This window comes from Pan troglodytes, chromosome 15 (assembly GCF_028858775.2).
Source record: "Pan troglodytes isolate AG18354 chromosome 15, NHGRI_mPanTro3-v2.0_pri, whole genome shotgun sequence".
NCBI classification, from domain to species: Eukaryota; Metazoa; Chordata; class Mammalia; order Primates; family Hominidae; genus Pan; species Pan troglodytes.
This window is the reverse complement of record NC_072413.2, coordinates 57,184,895-57,199,226: the sequence shown is the minus strand read 5'-3', so window position 1 is coordinate 57,199,226 and position 14,332 is coordinate 57,184,895. Positions and strand designations below refer to the sequence as shown.

The 14,332-nt window shown below is 44.7% G+C and overlaps 1 protein-coding gene across 6 annotated transcripts in view; it reads right to left on the bottom strand.

Moving 5' to 3' along the window:
• Positions 1-12,031, bottom strand: part of DAAM1 (dishevelled associated activator of morphogenesis 1) — a 183,196-nt gene extending 171,165 nt beyond the window's left edge. For 4 of the 6 annotated variants that reach the window (XR_010151138.1, XR_010151139.1, XM_016926912.4 and 1 more), the window contains exon 1: positions 11,724-12,031. The gene's annotated coding sequence lies outside the window, so the exon portion shown is untranslated. Of the gene's footprint in view, positions 1-11,577 lie in introns of all 6 variants that reach the window. The other 2 variants (XM_016926913.4, XM_054666612.2) reach the window with 1 other exon arrangement.
• Positions 12,032-14,332: the final 2,301 nt, after the last annotated feature.

The following is a 14,332-nucleotide window of genomic DNA, read 5'->3' as shown; positions in this document are numbered from 1 at the left end:
ACACTGCTGATTTGAGATAAGCTGTCATGTTTAAAGCTTAAGGCTTTTTTTCTAAAGCATTTTGGCATTTGACAATAATGACAGAGTTGGCCTTCCCTTTCCCCAAAGCCTCATCCTCCTTACCCACAGATAGCATTACTGACCTACCAACACAGGCCATGGGCTTCAAAGCTGTTTACCTACTAGATCTGCTGGGCTTACCCTGACCCAGCATCAGTGTCTCACAAAGTCTCCTGTTGTGACCAAAGACATGCCCTTAAAATGTGGCTGGCCTCCCAGGCTGCGGTCATGGAAGAATGGAGAAGTGACCGTAAAGGGTCTAATCCACTGACCTTTACTTTGCTCTAACCAACTGCCCAAATAAATAAAAACAGCAGGGTGGCGCAGTTTCCCAGATGAATTCCAATTTATCCCTAAATATCCAGGCTTGGTTCAATGATTAAAGTCTTCAGACCATCCAAAACTCTGTCAAATGGCTCTCAACCAGGGGTGATTTTGCCCCCAGGGGACATTTGGCAATGTCTGGAGACATTTTGGGCTGTCTCAACTGGAGGAGGGGATGTTACTGGCATCTAGTGGGTAGAGGCCAGGGATGCTGTTAAACATCCTACAGTGCACAGCACAATCTGCCTCACAACAAATAATTATCCAGTTTCAAATTTCAAGAGTGCTGATGTTGGGAAACCCTGGGTTAGAGTACAAAAATGGGTCATCTGCCAACCCACTGCTAGATAAACCTTTCAAGAGACATTCATCCCAATTTAATTTAGTTGAAAATAGGAATCACAAACTCAATGCCTTCAAGGGCCAAGGAGATAAATATCACATAAACTAAGTGGCTGTGCATTAGGCACTAGAGTGTGGTAAGGTCTGTGACAAATCAGAACATAAATGCTCACTAAAATATCACTCCTTTTTAAAAATAATACTGTGCTGGCCAAGCAAAACATGGACAGCTGGCTACATTCACTCTGTGGACCCTCTGGTGGTCAGACTCCAGTTTAAAGTGATGATCAGCCCTGCACGGTTGCACGCGCCTGTAATCCCAGCAACTCGGGAGGCTGAGGCAGGAGGATTGCTTGAGGCCAGGAGTTCAAGACCTCATGTCAAATTTAAAAAAAGAAAAACAATTAAGTAGAAACTAAAAAGTGATGATCAATTTAAACAGAACGGTATGATCACCAAAAGACTCTGTCGAGTTTCATCCCTTATATCCTACAAAACTCCTGAGTTGTGCAGTTGAGAAGAGACTGGGGATCAGATCATGGGGCTTAGCTCCAGCCAAGAACAGGATCTCAGGACACCATGCCAAGGCAGGGGCAGCCAAGGCTGAAAACTGGAGGTGAAAAATCGGAGTTCTCCCTCACCGATCTCCATTTTAGGGAAACTCAATGGATATTACTTTGATGAGTACACAGTGCCACATAAGTGAGGTCATTATTTTAAGAGGATACTGTCTTCCCAAAAATTTAGAATTTTTATCCAGAAGATAGCTTATTCTATGTTAATACACTGTGAATGAGGAAAGAGAGGTCCGGAAAGTTTAAAGGAATTGCCATGATTACCCATACTGAACCTAAAATCAAAGAGTGTGTCTTTTCCTCTGTGCAATTGCAAAGCACCAAAAGACAGGTGAAGAGATTTCATTCAAGGTGTCAAACGTGTGATTAAACACTCTACCAAACAGAAGTTACATGTAAATTGAATCTACATTTACTCAGCATTATCCTCCTTCCTCATTAGAAAAGTCATCCACATGTTTGCCCCACATCACTGTTTTAAAATCTCTTTATCCCCTAACAGAAGCATTAAAAGCAGGTTAAGTATTTCCACCCCTCCTTCCGGATCAGGCTGTAGAGAAGAAAGGCAAATCAGCAAATGGGGCCAGGCACGGTGGCTCATGCCTGTAATCCTAGCACTTTGGGAAGCCGAGGCAGGCGGATCATGAGGTCAGGAGTTCAGGCGGATCACAAGGTCAGGAGTTTGAGACCAGCCTGACCAATATGTTGAAACCCTGTCTCTACTAAAAATAGAAAAATTAGCTGGGCATGGTGGCGGGTACCTGTAATCCCAGCTACTTGGGAGGCTGAGGCAGGAGAATTGTTTGAACACAGGAGGCGGAGGTTGCAGTGAGCCGAGATTGCGCCACTGTACTCCAGCCTGGGCAACAGTGCAAGACTACGTCTCAAAAAAAAAAAAAAAAAGAAAGAAAGAAAAGAAAAGAAAGTCAAATCAGCAAATGGAAACACAAGAAGGAAGCCCCGATATGAATGTCCCCGAGTGTACGCATGATTTCTGTTGGAGGAATTCCTGGCCTGAAGAGACAGCATAAACAAAGGCCATCCAGAGGGAAACAAATGATAAGATAAGTGAAACCCAGCAACTCTCTCTGTCCTCCCCTCTACCTACTTCCCTCAACTTGTTCGTCAGAAAAACAATCTGAGCTTGACAGAATTACAATGTAAGCCTTCCTCTCCCAGCTGCCTCACAGCTCTCATTCTAAGTTAGAGGGTTAAGGGGGGGAAGACATGCTTTTCTGTAAGGTCAGTGATGGGGCTCCCAAGATATGGAACTTGGCAGACTGGAGACAGCCATCTCACCCTGCCCACAGAGAAGCCAAAGGAGCAGAACTGTCAAATTGCAATGCAGGGAGTATAGAAAGAAAAGGTAAGGTATGGAAGAAACGTAACTTCAGACACAGCCTGAAAAGAAATTGGGTTAAATGTAAAACTATATACATTTTTAAAAACATTTTAACCAGCCCTTAGCAGAAAATATCATAGGCAAGGCAGTTTCCTGCCACAGTTCCTAGAACTTCTATAGTTGGAAGTGTTACCTACTCACAGAATCTCAAGCCCTAAATGGGTCATAGAGTATTTCCAGTTTAATCTCTATTCTTGATTTTTAAAATACGAAAATATAATAGCAGGCCTGTTCATTTAACCTTCTGAGAACATGGTGCGGTCAGTCTCAGCCATTGGCTTCAATTCCAGCATTTATTTATTGCATGTCCTGCAACTTTTAGTTCACATTACCAACAGTGCTGAACAAAGTACCTCTAACGCAGAAATGACTGCCAAACAAACAGGATGGGGAAACCAAACAGAAATGGTATTGTTGTTTCTTTTCCACCATCAGCCTAAATCAAATAGCAGCCACTAATAATGAGTTAACTGTAGTTGCATTTGAAAAAATAATTCACGCAGTGGCTCACGCCTGTAATCCCAGCACTTTGGGAGGCTGAGTCGGGCGGATCACGAGGTCAGGAGATCGAGACCATCCTGGCTAACACGGTGAAACCCCGTCTCTACTAAAAATACAAAAAATTAGCCAGGCGTGGTGGTGGGCGCCTGTAGTCCCAGCTACCAGGGAGGCCGAGGCAGGAGAATGGCGGGAACCTGGAAGGCGGAGCTTGCAGTGAGCCGAGATCGCGCCACTGCACTCCAGCCTGGGCGACAGAGCGAGACTCCGTCTCAAAAAAGAAAAAAGAATTCCAAATGGGTTGCCTTGAACAGAAATGTATGACATTTTCCATATTCACAATTTCACCAACTTTCAAGAATAGAGAATGCAGCAAGTTTCTTCAGTTTAAGCTGTCTGTTTCATTTCCTTTAATTTCTTACAATTAGTCTTTTTGTGGGTTTTTTGTTTTGTTTTTGTTTTGTTGTTTTTTTTTTTTTTTTGAGACGGAATCTCGCTCTGTCACCCAGGCTGGAGTGCAGTGGTAGGATCTCAGCTCACTGCAAGCTCCGCCTCCCGGGTTCACGCCATTCTCCTGCCTCAGCCTCCGGAGTAGCTGGGACTACAGGCGCCCGCCACCACGCCCGGCTAATTTTTTGTAATTTTAGTAGAGATGGGGTTTCACCGTGTTAGCCAGAATGGTCTCGACTTCCTGACCTTAAAATGCCCGCCTCGTCCTCCCAAAGTGCTGGGATTACAGGCGTGAGCCACCGCACCCAGCCCATTTCTTACAATTAATTTTGTAGTAAATTCTGGGGATTTAGAAGGGTCCCTGGTCTAAACCTCTTGTTACAGAACTGCGGGTTCTAACTTGTGTCTAAACATTTCACTGCTTGGTTTTACCAAATCTCTATGAAACTAATACAAATTTAAGCTTAGGCACATATGAACAATCTATCTCATCTGGTGAATAATGTTGACCACCATCCTTTACTGTTCTTCTTGGGCACAAATATCCAGAACTTTATCTAAGAGTAAGCCCAGAAGTAGCACCCAAACACACATTGATGGCATCTGTCATTCTGCCAAGAAAGGAAAAAGATCAAGGCTATTGGCTTTGGCAAACTTTCAAGAAGCTGCCCCTAGTCCTGACCTAATCTTCACAGGAGGACAACTGTCAGAAGCATACAACCGGTTCCTTAGCAAGCTGCTGGCAGTCTTGCCTCTCACTTACAGGGTTTCCCTACCAGTTCGCTTTAAAATATGGCACCTTTTTTTGCCCTTAGTAGTGATAGCTGTGCACTGATATGTCCACAATGTATAGTCTAGTCCCCAAAAGCATGATTAATTTAAAAAAAAAAGAAACAAAAAATCTGACTAGAATTACAGGTACAGTTTGTGGCTCCAAAACAAGGCAAAGCTAACCCATGCCCTTGACCTGGTTTGTATGTCACTAACAAACTGAGCTAGCCAACAAGCCAGAATATAAGAACCTATCTCAGAAAATAAAAGATGGGCATCTGTATCACCCCAACAATGCCCAAAGCTAGGATCTGGGCTATCTACTCTTGTAAGCCTAAATTCAGGAAGTCTATCAGATAGGCAACATTTTCCAATCACACTGCAGGTATTTTTTTTAGACATAAAAATGACAAAGACCAGTTTAATAGGTGACCTTAATTGTGTGCCAGCAGAAATACAGGTAGCCTTAAAACCCCAATCCTGGTGTAATTTATAGAACAGAATAAACCCAGGTTATTACTAAAGGTGAATGACATACTTAAAAAGTATAACAAGATGAGGCCAGGCACGGTGGCTCACACCTGTAATCCCAGCACTTTGGGAGGCCGAGGCAGGCGGATCAGGAGATCAGGAGATCGAGACCATCCTGGCTAACACGGTGAAACCCCATCTCTACTAAAAATACAAAAAATTAGCTGGGCGTGGTGGTGGACACCTGTAGTCCCAGCTACTCAGGAGGCTGAGGCAGGAGAATGGCGTGAACCTGGGAGGCGGAGCTTGCAGTGAGCTGAGATCGCACCACTGCACTCCAGCCTGGATGACGAGCAAGATTGTCTCAAAAAAAAAAAAAAAAAAAAAAAGTATAACAAGATGAATGATTAAGAAAAAAGAAAAACCTTCTGAAATCAATGTCTGTTCAAAAAATTTTATGATTGTGTAGCCTAATGGCTAACAAGCCTTTTGTTTCCATGTTTCCCTTCCTGGCAATATGCCGTTAAGGCATAGCTTTCCTATTATTTCCTTGTGTTTTAGTCAATTGTCTTCATTAAATATTGTCTAAGTGGCACAATATCTAGTTTTAAGCCAAAAGGAAAAGATCTATTGTAAGTCACGAAATCGTACCAACTGCATTGGAAATTGAACTTGCTTCCCTAGTTTTCCCCATTTAATTCAAAACTGTGGCTATGGTTTAAAAGAATAGAAATTGTTTATTTGGCACCAAATTTGCTCCACTGTAAAAATAAATAAAAGTATCTCTTCTGAGGTGGGGGGGAAAAGTTTATTTTAATATCTAAGGCTATCCAATATTAGATTACATGCTTGACTACTGCTCAAGTGTTCATTATTTTCTTTTCAAAAGAGCTTTCACAATTTATGTTAAAAGACTACAGGGAAGAGGGAGGCTGAGAAATTATGGGCCCTCTTAACTCTCAACACAGGCTTCTGTGGCCCTGTTCAGGGTGAGAATATCTTTTATCAGATGAGGGATTCAACCCAGTGAAAAGTTACCTCACTTAAGAAATAAGGTCTAATGCTGGACAGGCTCCAAACAGATTTAGAGTTGTAATATAAGAGCATTTCCTTTTTCAAATAATTTGTCTATCGTTCATACAGCAAAAGAGAGCTCCAAAGTTTTATCATTTAAATACTCAAAAACAACATTTTTAATCTCACACAACATTTTCTGTTCCAGAAAATCAGGCTGTAAGAACCTATGACATGAAGAAGTCATTTTACTCTCAATTAATCCAGGACTTACTGACCCAGCACTGTCTGAGAATTAAGAGACTCAAAGGAAGCTGTGATTCCCCCAACTCGAGTTGCAGAGAAAAGAATAACATGCCGGAAAGTCAGAAACCAGGCAACATCAGGATGTATAAAGAACTAGACTGCTTGAGTCCCTAACCTGGTCTGCCACTTACAGGCTGTGTGGCCTAAGCTAGGCAAGTTCTTTAACTTCTCTGTGCCTCAGTTTCCTCATCTAGAACATGGCAATAAAAGTATCTATCTTGTATAATTATGTGCAGTCAGTTTCCTCATCTAGAACATGGCAATAAAAGTATCTATCTTGTATAATTATGTGCAGTCAATGACGTAGCCCATGGAAAGTATTAGAAAGGGCTTGGCATGAGGTAGGCACCTCACATACAATATCGGTATCAAATTAGCTGTAAGTGTTGTGTGGTCAAGCTAAGTGCTTTAAGGAGGAAGGGCAGGGAAGGCTTCGTGGAAGCTGTGGCACCTGAGCTAGATATGAAAGCACAGGATAATCCAGACACTCAGAGGGAAGCACATTCCAGACGTGGACAGCCATTACTGCAGAAAGTCACAGACAGAGTAAAAACTAGGAACGCTTAAACATCAATGAGGAAAACAAGCTCACCAAAGCTGAGGGTGTATTTGGTAACCCCAGATTAATTGGGAGTGATGGGGAAGGCTCTGTACACTTGTTGCTGTGCTTCTAGGACTTAACATTCAGTTCATTTTTAGACACATGTTCTATGTATGCAAACTTGTGGACTATGAATGCAAACTCTCCCTGAAATGCTCTGTTCTCCCCCTGCTCCTAGAACAGTGGAAAGGATACTAAAAAATTAAAAGGTAACCTTTTTTTCTGAAAAAAAAAAATCTGCTGGATGAAATATAGGTCACTAAAATCAACTTGAATCTCATGTTCGTCTGTCCCTGTTTCAGTGGGGCTACAAACAAGGTGACAGCTCAGAGAAAGGGGGTGAACTTCAGATCCACACTTCAACGCTGGTCTCTATCAGCAGCCTCAGCCATTCTAAATAATATAATCTACATAAAAGACAGTACACTTGCTAAGTGAATGCATCTTCAAGAGGGGTATCATCCACCCTAGCCTGATCTGTCAACCAGACATTACCTCCAAGCCACATACAGAAATAGAGAAAATGCTCTCAGTACCAGTTTCTTAAATAGTACCTGTGCAATCAATTTCCTCTAAACTTTGAGGGGGGTGTTGTTGTTGTTGTTGTTGTTGTTGTTGTTGTTGTTGTTGTTGTTGTTTTGAGACGGAGTCTCGCTCTGTAGTCCAGGCTGGAGTTCAGTGGCGCGATCTCCGTTCACTGCAAGCTCCGCCTCCCTGGTTCAGGACATTCTCCTGCCTCAGCCTCCTGAGTAACTGGGACTACAGGCACCCGCCACCACACCCGGCTAATTTTTTGTATTTTTAGTAGAGACGGGGTTTCCCCGTGTTAGCCAGGATGGTCTCGATGTCCAGACCTCATGATCCGCCCGACTTGGCCTCCCAAAGTGCTGGGATTACAGGCTTGAGCCACCGCGCCCGGCCTAAACTTTGAGGTCTTGAAACCACTACAACAGATGCTGTGCGTACTTAAGATTGGTATTCACTTAGAATATTACCTCTATTACCAAGTTAGAAATTGTAATACCAAAATAAGTCACCATATTCCTCATCCAAAGAGGAAAAAATCACAACAGAATATAGAACTTCTATTTTGACTGGTGTCCCCTCTAGAGAGAAAACAAGTTTGCTAACCCAAGTTGGACACCTTGCTTTGTTTCCGGCAATATAAGGATAGACTTAACACTGGAAATACCAGAGCACGGCTTGAAGCCAGGGAGGGCCCCACAGCAGTTACAAGCTCTGTGATTATTTCCTGAACCAAACACCTAGGGCACTCAAGGATACCAAGCTTTGTTGGAAAAGCATGTTTCCTCTGGTCCAACAGCTGCAACTTTAAAGTGTTTTCACACAAGACCTCAAGTTTCTCTTTATGCCATCTCCCAAATATTTACAAAATGAAACACTTTCAATCAGAACTTTTGCTTATAAACACCTTATTTGTTTTAAGGACCATAGTGCCAACACTAAAAGCAGCCTTTTAAACAAAGTAGCTCAAAACCACACACACACACACACACACACACACACACACACACCCCTTAACAAGCAGAACATGTCCACAAAACAAGAAAGCCAGGATTCAAATTCCTTAGCACCTATTCATGGAGCTCCTGTAAGCACCACCCAAGGATGTGACCCACCACACCCTCTTCATTATCACACCTCCTCACTAATTTACTAATTTATGCTCCTGAAAACCCACAGAATCAGACTACTGGATGGTAACATGTTACAAATATTAGGCAAATGTTCTTTCACATTTCTTTCACATCAACCAGCCTGAAACAACTGATCCTGTTTACGGAACGGCTCTGCCTCAGGTGGGAGGACTATTGTCTCCCAGCTCTTCTGGGAGACACTGGTGGCCTGGCAAAGGCTTCTGGGTATCTTTCTCTTGGTGTCTCTCCCTATTCACGTGTCACACACCTCCTGGGAAGATTATCTGGGCCAAGGATAGTGCAACTGAGAGAAATCTAGAAATGCCTGGTTCAGGGGTAATAAGAAATTGTAACTACAAAGAAACAGTCGATGTGAGTGAATGTATTCTAAAAGCAAATAATTAGGAAATATGTCTATTTCAAATACATAGAAGGCCTTTTATGCCAGACAAGTTTTGGTTTATGATGAAATGAAACTGCTTGATAGAAAGCTAAGGGGAATATTACCACGGATGACAGAACTATCAGTGGAAATAATAGACCTTGGATCTCCAATCATAGTTCTGCTAGTTAATATTCATTTAACATATATTTATTAAAGACCTACAAATGAACAAACTGCTCTAAATGCTGGGGGGACAGAAAAGGACAAAACAAAGACACTGCCCTCAAGGAGCTTATAATCTAGTAGGGTAGACAAGCAGAAGAATGAAGGAAATTTTCATTTAATGGTAAGTTCCGGGAAAAAAGTGACAACTTCTGATCCTGTTTCCTCATGGGGATGTAGCTACCTACTTAAAATAAGATCTTAAGTGTCAACCACCAAGCACACAGCAATCCCAAGCATTTACCTGACTATGGATACACATGCATAGACACTCTCATATACACACTTTCCCCCATAATTGCAACATCTGTGATAATGCACATTGGTATAAAATGCAAGCAGAGGGGAAACAAAATATTTATATGTCAATTACACTTAATGCAATTACAAATAACTGCATTCATTAGGAATCTATAAAAAGGCAAAACCTAAACAATTAGTTATAATACTAAAGTATAATTAGAAGGGTCCAGATACTGGAATAATAGTAGTGGTAGTATAAACAGTATTATAAACAGTCACATAGCTGCCTTGTCCATATAACCTGATGGCACAGTATCAGAAGCCAAGTTTAAACCCTTAACTTCAGATTACTTTGGGGTCGGGGACGAAAAAGGACAATGACCAAGTCTATCTTGGAATCATAGGCCATTGCGCCTAGAATTAACGTTAGGAAACCCTCTCTACCCTTTCTTCACATTACCAAAGAGAAGACTGAGGTCCCCAGAGGTAAAGGGTTAATCCCAACGTGGAGTAGCCAGTGACTGACAGAGCCAGAGTAGGACCCAAGGCTCCTGGTTATGGCCCTGCATGCTTCACCCTCAAGGACCTGCACCCTCTAGCCTGGCTTTAGATTTTATGAGAACCACAAGGGACTGCAGTGTCTTCCAGCCGTTATTAATTGTCCCTAATCACTTCCAATCAGCTGCACCTAGAGCAAATTGAGGGCCTTTGCTGGTGACCAGAGAGCTCTTTATGCACAACAGGGGAGGGCGCCTTTCATGACAAAGCTGCCTCCAACACCATAAACTACCTTATTGGGGAAATGATGCGGCTAGCCCGAAAGGGGGAAGAGATTTTTCAAATTATAATTTTCAGAGTTTGCCTCAGGAAAAAGGCGCCAAACAATTAGTTTCAGGGAGAGAGGTGGCGTGATGAGGTGTGGCACGGGGAAGGGAAAGGGGTTTAGAACTGTGTCCAAGCTATTTAGGAGAGAAAGGGGAGAGTCCCGGGGCTGTGAAAGGGGGGAGGAGGAGAGAGCAGCTGGGCTAGGGCGAGCGTTTGACCACACCCACTAGCCACTCCCTCCCAGCTGCCCGCAGAGCCACATCGAATCGAAACAGCAGTGGCAGCGGCTAAGATTCCGAAGGCAGGAGTCGCCATGGCAACGGGATTCATCTTGCAGGCAACTCCGCTTCGATTCACTGGGTCCTGCTCGAATCTCAAGAAACTACCAGCAAAACGGTCACGGTGGCATTTGCTCTTGATGCTCTCCAGAAAGTGGAGATGAAGGAGAGGGGAATGGAGTTCAGGCATCACTAAATATGTTATGGGGCGAGAGGAAGCTCCGCAAAGCCAGGCCGTGAACAACTTGAGACCTTAGCAGGGTTTGATGAATGAGTAAACGAACAAATGAAGGTACTAGGAAAGGCAAAGAACATCCAGAGGACTGAGAGCTCTGGGCCTCCTGCACGTCTCCAGAGGGCAAGCCGATCACAAGCAGTTGGCTTTCAGAACCAGCTGGGTAAACCCGATTATCCAGCCCTCCTGCCCCACAGCGAGCCTAATCATTAGATTATCCGACACCTCCACCCCCGCGCTACCACCTCCTGGCCCAGGGCTTCAGGGCAGGCGCTTCGCCCCAGCCCAGGTGCTCTACACCAAGGGACCGTGGAGACTGAGATGCGCCCTCCCGAGAGGGACGGGCGGCAAGAGCCCTCTGCGGTGCCTCACAACCGGGTCCGCAGGCGGCGCAGCCTCCCCGGCCGCCAACACCCTGCTCTCCCTCCGCAACGCCCGATTTCCCTTCTCTCTGTTTTGAAACATTTAGGTCCAACTTAGTCTGAATTACAGGCGCTCCGTCCCTTTCGAATGGGGCTGGAAGTGAGGGTGCCAGGGGCACTGGGGGCTCTGCTCGGACGCGAACGGGTACACGAGTCCCTCCTTCCCTGTCGCCACCGCCGTGTCCACCAAGCCTGCCTCGGGGTTCTCCCTCTCGGAGCCGCCGGGCCGGGAGCTCCCGGACGCCGCTGCAGTACCCGCGGCCCCAGCCCCGGGGAGCCTTCAGCAAGGCGGCGAGTGTTACCCCGCCAGCTCCCCGGCCAGCCGGGCGCCTTAGAAAGAAAGGGAGGGACCCCAGTCCTTGGGGGCGTCTTCCTCCCTGCTGCCTCGGTTTGCGTTGCGCTGCAGCCATTTTCCCACCCCCAGCTAGGCAGCCGAGAGCTGTCTCGGTCCCGTTCCCACCCAGACCCAACCTGAAGGACGGGTTTAATATTTACCTACTGGCCCGGGAGCTCCGGGGAGGCAGCAGGAGGGCGCGCCGCGAACCCAGCGCCCAGCCCACGGAAGCACGCCCACCCCCGCACCACTGAGCGGTGCCACTTAATGAATGAGTGCGGCGGGCAAGGAGGAGCGTCCCCCTTACCTGAGCAGCCCCTGCATGCTGGAAAGGCGGCTCTGCACTCTGGGTACAATGGGATCCGGTTAAACAGTTTCCTTCACAGCCGCTCGTAGGTTACTAACTCGCAGGTGACATCACCCTCTCCTCGCCTGATAGGATACAAAGTGGCTCCCACTGCGCATGGACGCTCCGGTCGGGCGCGCAGACTCCTGGGAGTAGTAGTCCCAATCTATTAGCGGAGCCGGGACAGCTTTGCTGTCGGGACTCGTGGAACTACATCTCCCGACACACTCCTCGGCCCTTCTGCCCCGCCGCTTATTCCCGCCCCCTTCAGGACCCGCCCCCTCCCAGCCTTACAGCCTTGCAGTGTTAGCGGTGGTCGTTCCGAAGCCGAGCTGCGGACCGCACGGGAGAGTGGGAGGGCTGCCCTGCGGTCGTGTCTGTTGACTTGACCTCTACTTTGCCCGGCGCGGGCTCTGAAGGATCGGAGAGGTCCGGGGCTCGCGTGGTCCGGCCAGGCTCGCTCTAACTGGTCTTTCTTGGTCCCTGCTGGGAAGGGACGATTAAGACTTTTCTGCCTTCCCCAGGCGTAGCAGCTAATTCAGAGGGCTTACTGTTTTCTGGGTTAAATACGGTCCTCGAATTCTCCCCGCTCAACACTTCCAGAGGATGGGGCGACGCCGGTCCCAAGGCGGAGGAATCTCCTTGTACCTCCTCAATTCACCTTTCTCTTTTCTGCTTCCCGTTTAACGGAGACAAGGTGACCAGGCAGAACGCGGGGAACCACTTAGTCGGCTGAGCTGACAGAATAACGGAGGTTGTCACTACCAGAAATGCGGTGTGATAGACTAGACAGTCGCCGCAACCCTCCGTCAGGGCGCCTGCTGCTGCTGCAAAGATAATACTATCGTGCAGCCATGCTTTTGTTCATCCCTGCAGCAGACTTCCCGCCCTGGTGGCTCTCCACTCCCAGGAAGAAAACGTCCTTGTCTAAAGTTTTAATAATTGTGTATCTATGTATACACATGTTTTTAAATCCACAACACTCTCACCTCATTTTCCATACCTTTTCAAATATTTTTATAAAGACATTAAACCAAACAACATCGTGCCGTTCAAGAATTGCCCTGCTCTTAACACACCTAAATATTTATTTAAAGGTAAGCAAAAGGTGTGTAGCAGAATTCTGACCCTTTAGGCAGGTTGTATTGTTAATACATAATTTTTTCCGTGGCATTTTTCATTATTCAGTGAATACCAAGTGTCTATTAATATGAAAAGAATCAATGCATTTAGTTACTCGAGTTGTAAATGTAAATTTTAATGGCATTTGATGTGTCTCAATTCCATATAATGATCAGCTCACACACCCGTTCCACTAGCAAAATCTCTAGAAGACTGTGCATCTTGTGAAAAAAAGGTTCACAATTAAGATTTCAGACAACTCCCTACTGAAGTGTTGGTGGAACTCTTCTTATCATTTATTTTCTCCTTTCATTCTGCAACACTAAGTTGGGTTCAAGTGAAAAAATATTTATGAAATTAGTTGAGGATCTCAGGGGAGAGGAAATGCTTTGTTTTGCTCAGAGAGATGTTTAGCGATGAATTCTGATGTTCTTTTAACAAGCCTGTTCTTTATAGACAAGACCCACTTTTCTCCCCCGAAAGAAGATAGCTTTGAATGTTGCTCTTCTGTCCTCAGCTACTTCTTCCGTTTCAAATATTATCTAAAATGAACTCTGACAATATAAATTTTCCCCTGGCCATCAGATCAAGGATATAATCACTGATATTCTAACTAATGGGTAGACTTAATGTAACGCAGTTCATGGTGGAAAAATATTCAGAGAGAAACTTGACCTGGGATGATTCTAAAGGCTCTTCTAATTTTATAACTGTGTAAAGCTTTTAGATTGAAACATAATCAGTGAGCCTGAAATTTATTGAGTCAATAAATTGAATGTGGAGCCTTTCTGTTAAGACAGGGCTTATCCTTGTAGATAAAAGTATGTTACTGAGGCACACTCTGAGGAGTAATTTTAATGGAGAAATCACCTTACAACAAGTTCTCTTGGCTCTTCAGTAATGAAGGAGAAGATGCAGTCTGTCTGAAAACAAACATTCCATTCTCTTTAACAATATTATAGGGATGTGCCATGTGACATAGTCATCTCCATATAAAGGACAGCATACACAATAGACTGTAAGCACATAAATGTGGAGAAATGCACATGTGAACTGCTCTTCCTATCTAATAACTATAAATATAGATAATAGATGTAGAAAGAGGGCATTGTGTTTGGAAAAATTATCTGCAAGTGGTGATGGATTTGAACTGATCCCTGCACAGTTTCATTGGTAACCAAGGGAAACAAAGATGGCTCTTTAACATGAGAAATACAGTCTGTAGAACTAGCAGCAGAGGAAGCTTAACCACTTCTTTGGAGACAGAAGGAAACTCACACACACACTCTCTCTCACTCACTTTCATACACAATCATTGTGTATGTTTGCATTTAATTTTTTCTAGGTGGCCAAGTAGTCTCATAAATCATCAAAAACACCCACTCTGTCTAGCTAATTGATATTCTCAGTCAAAATGGGTTTCTTTACTTTCTATCTTTTCATTTTAC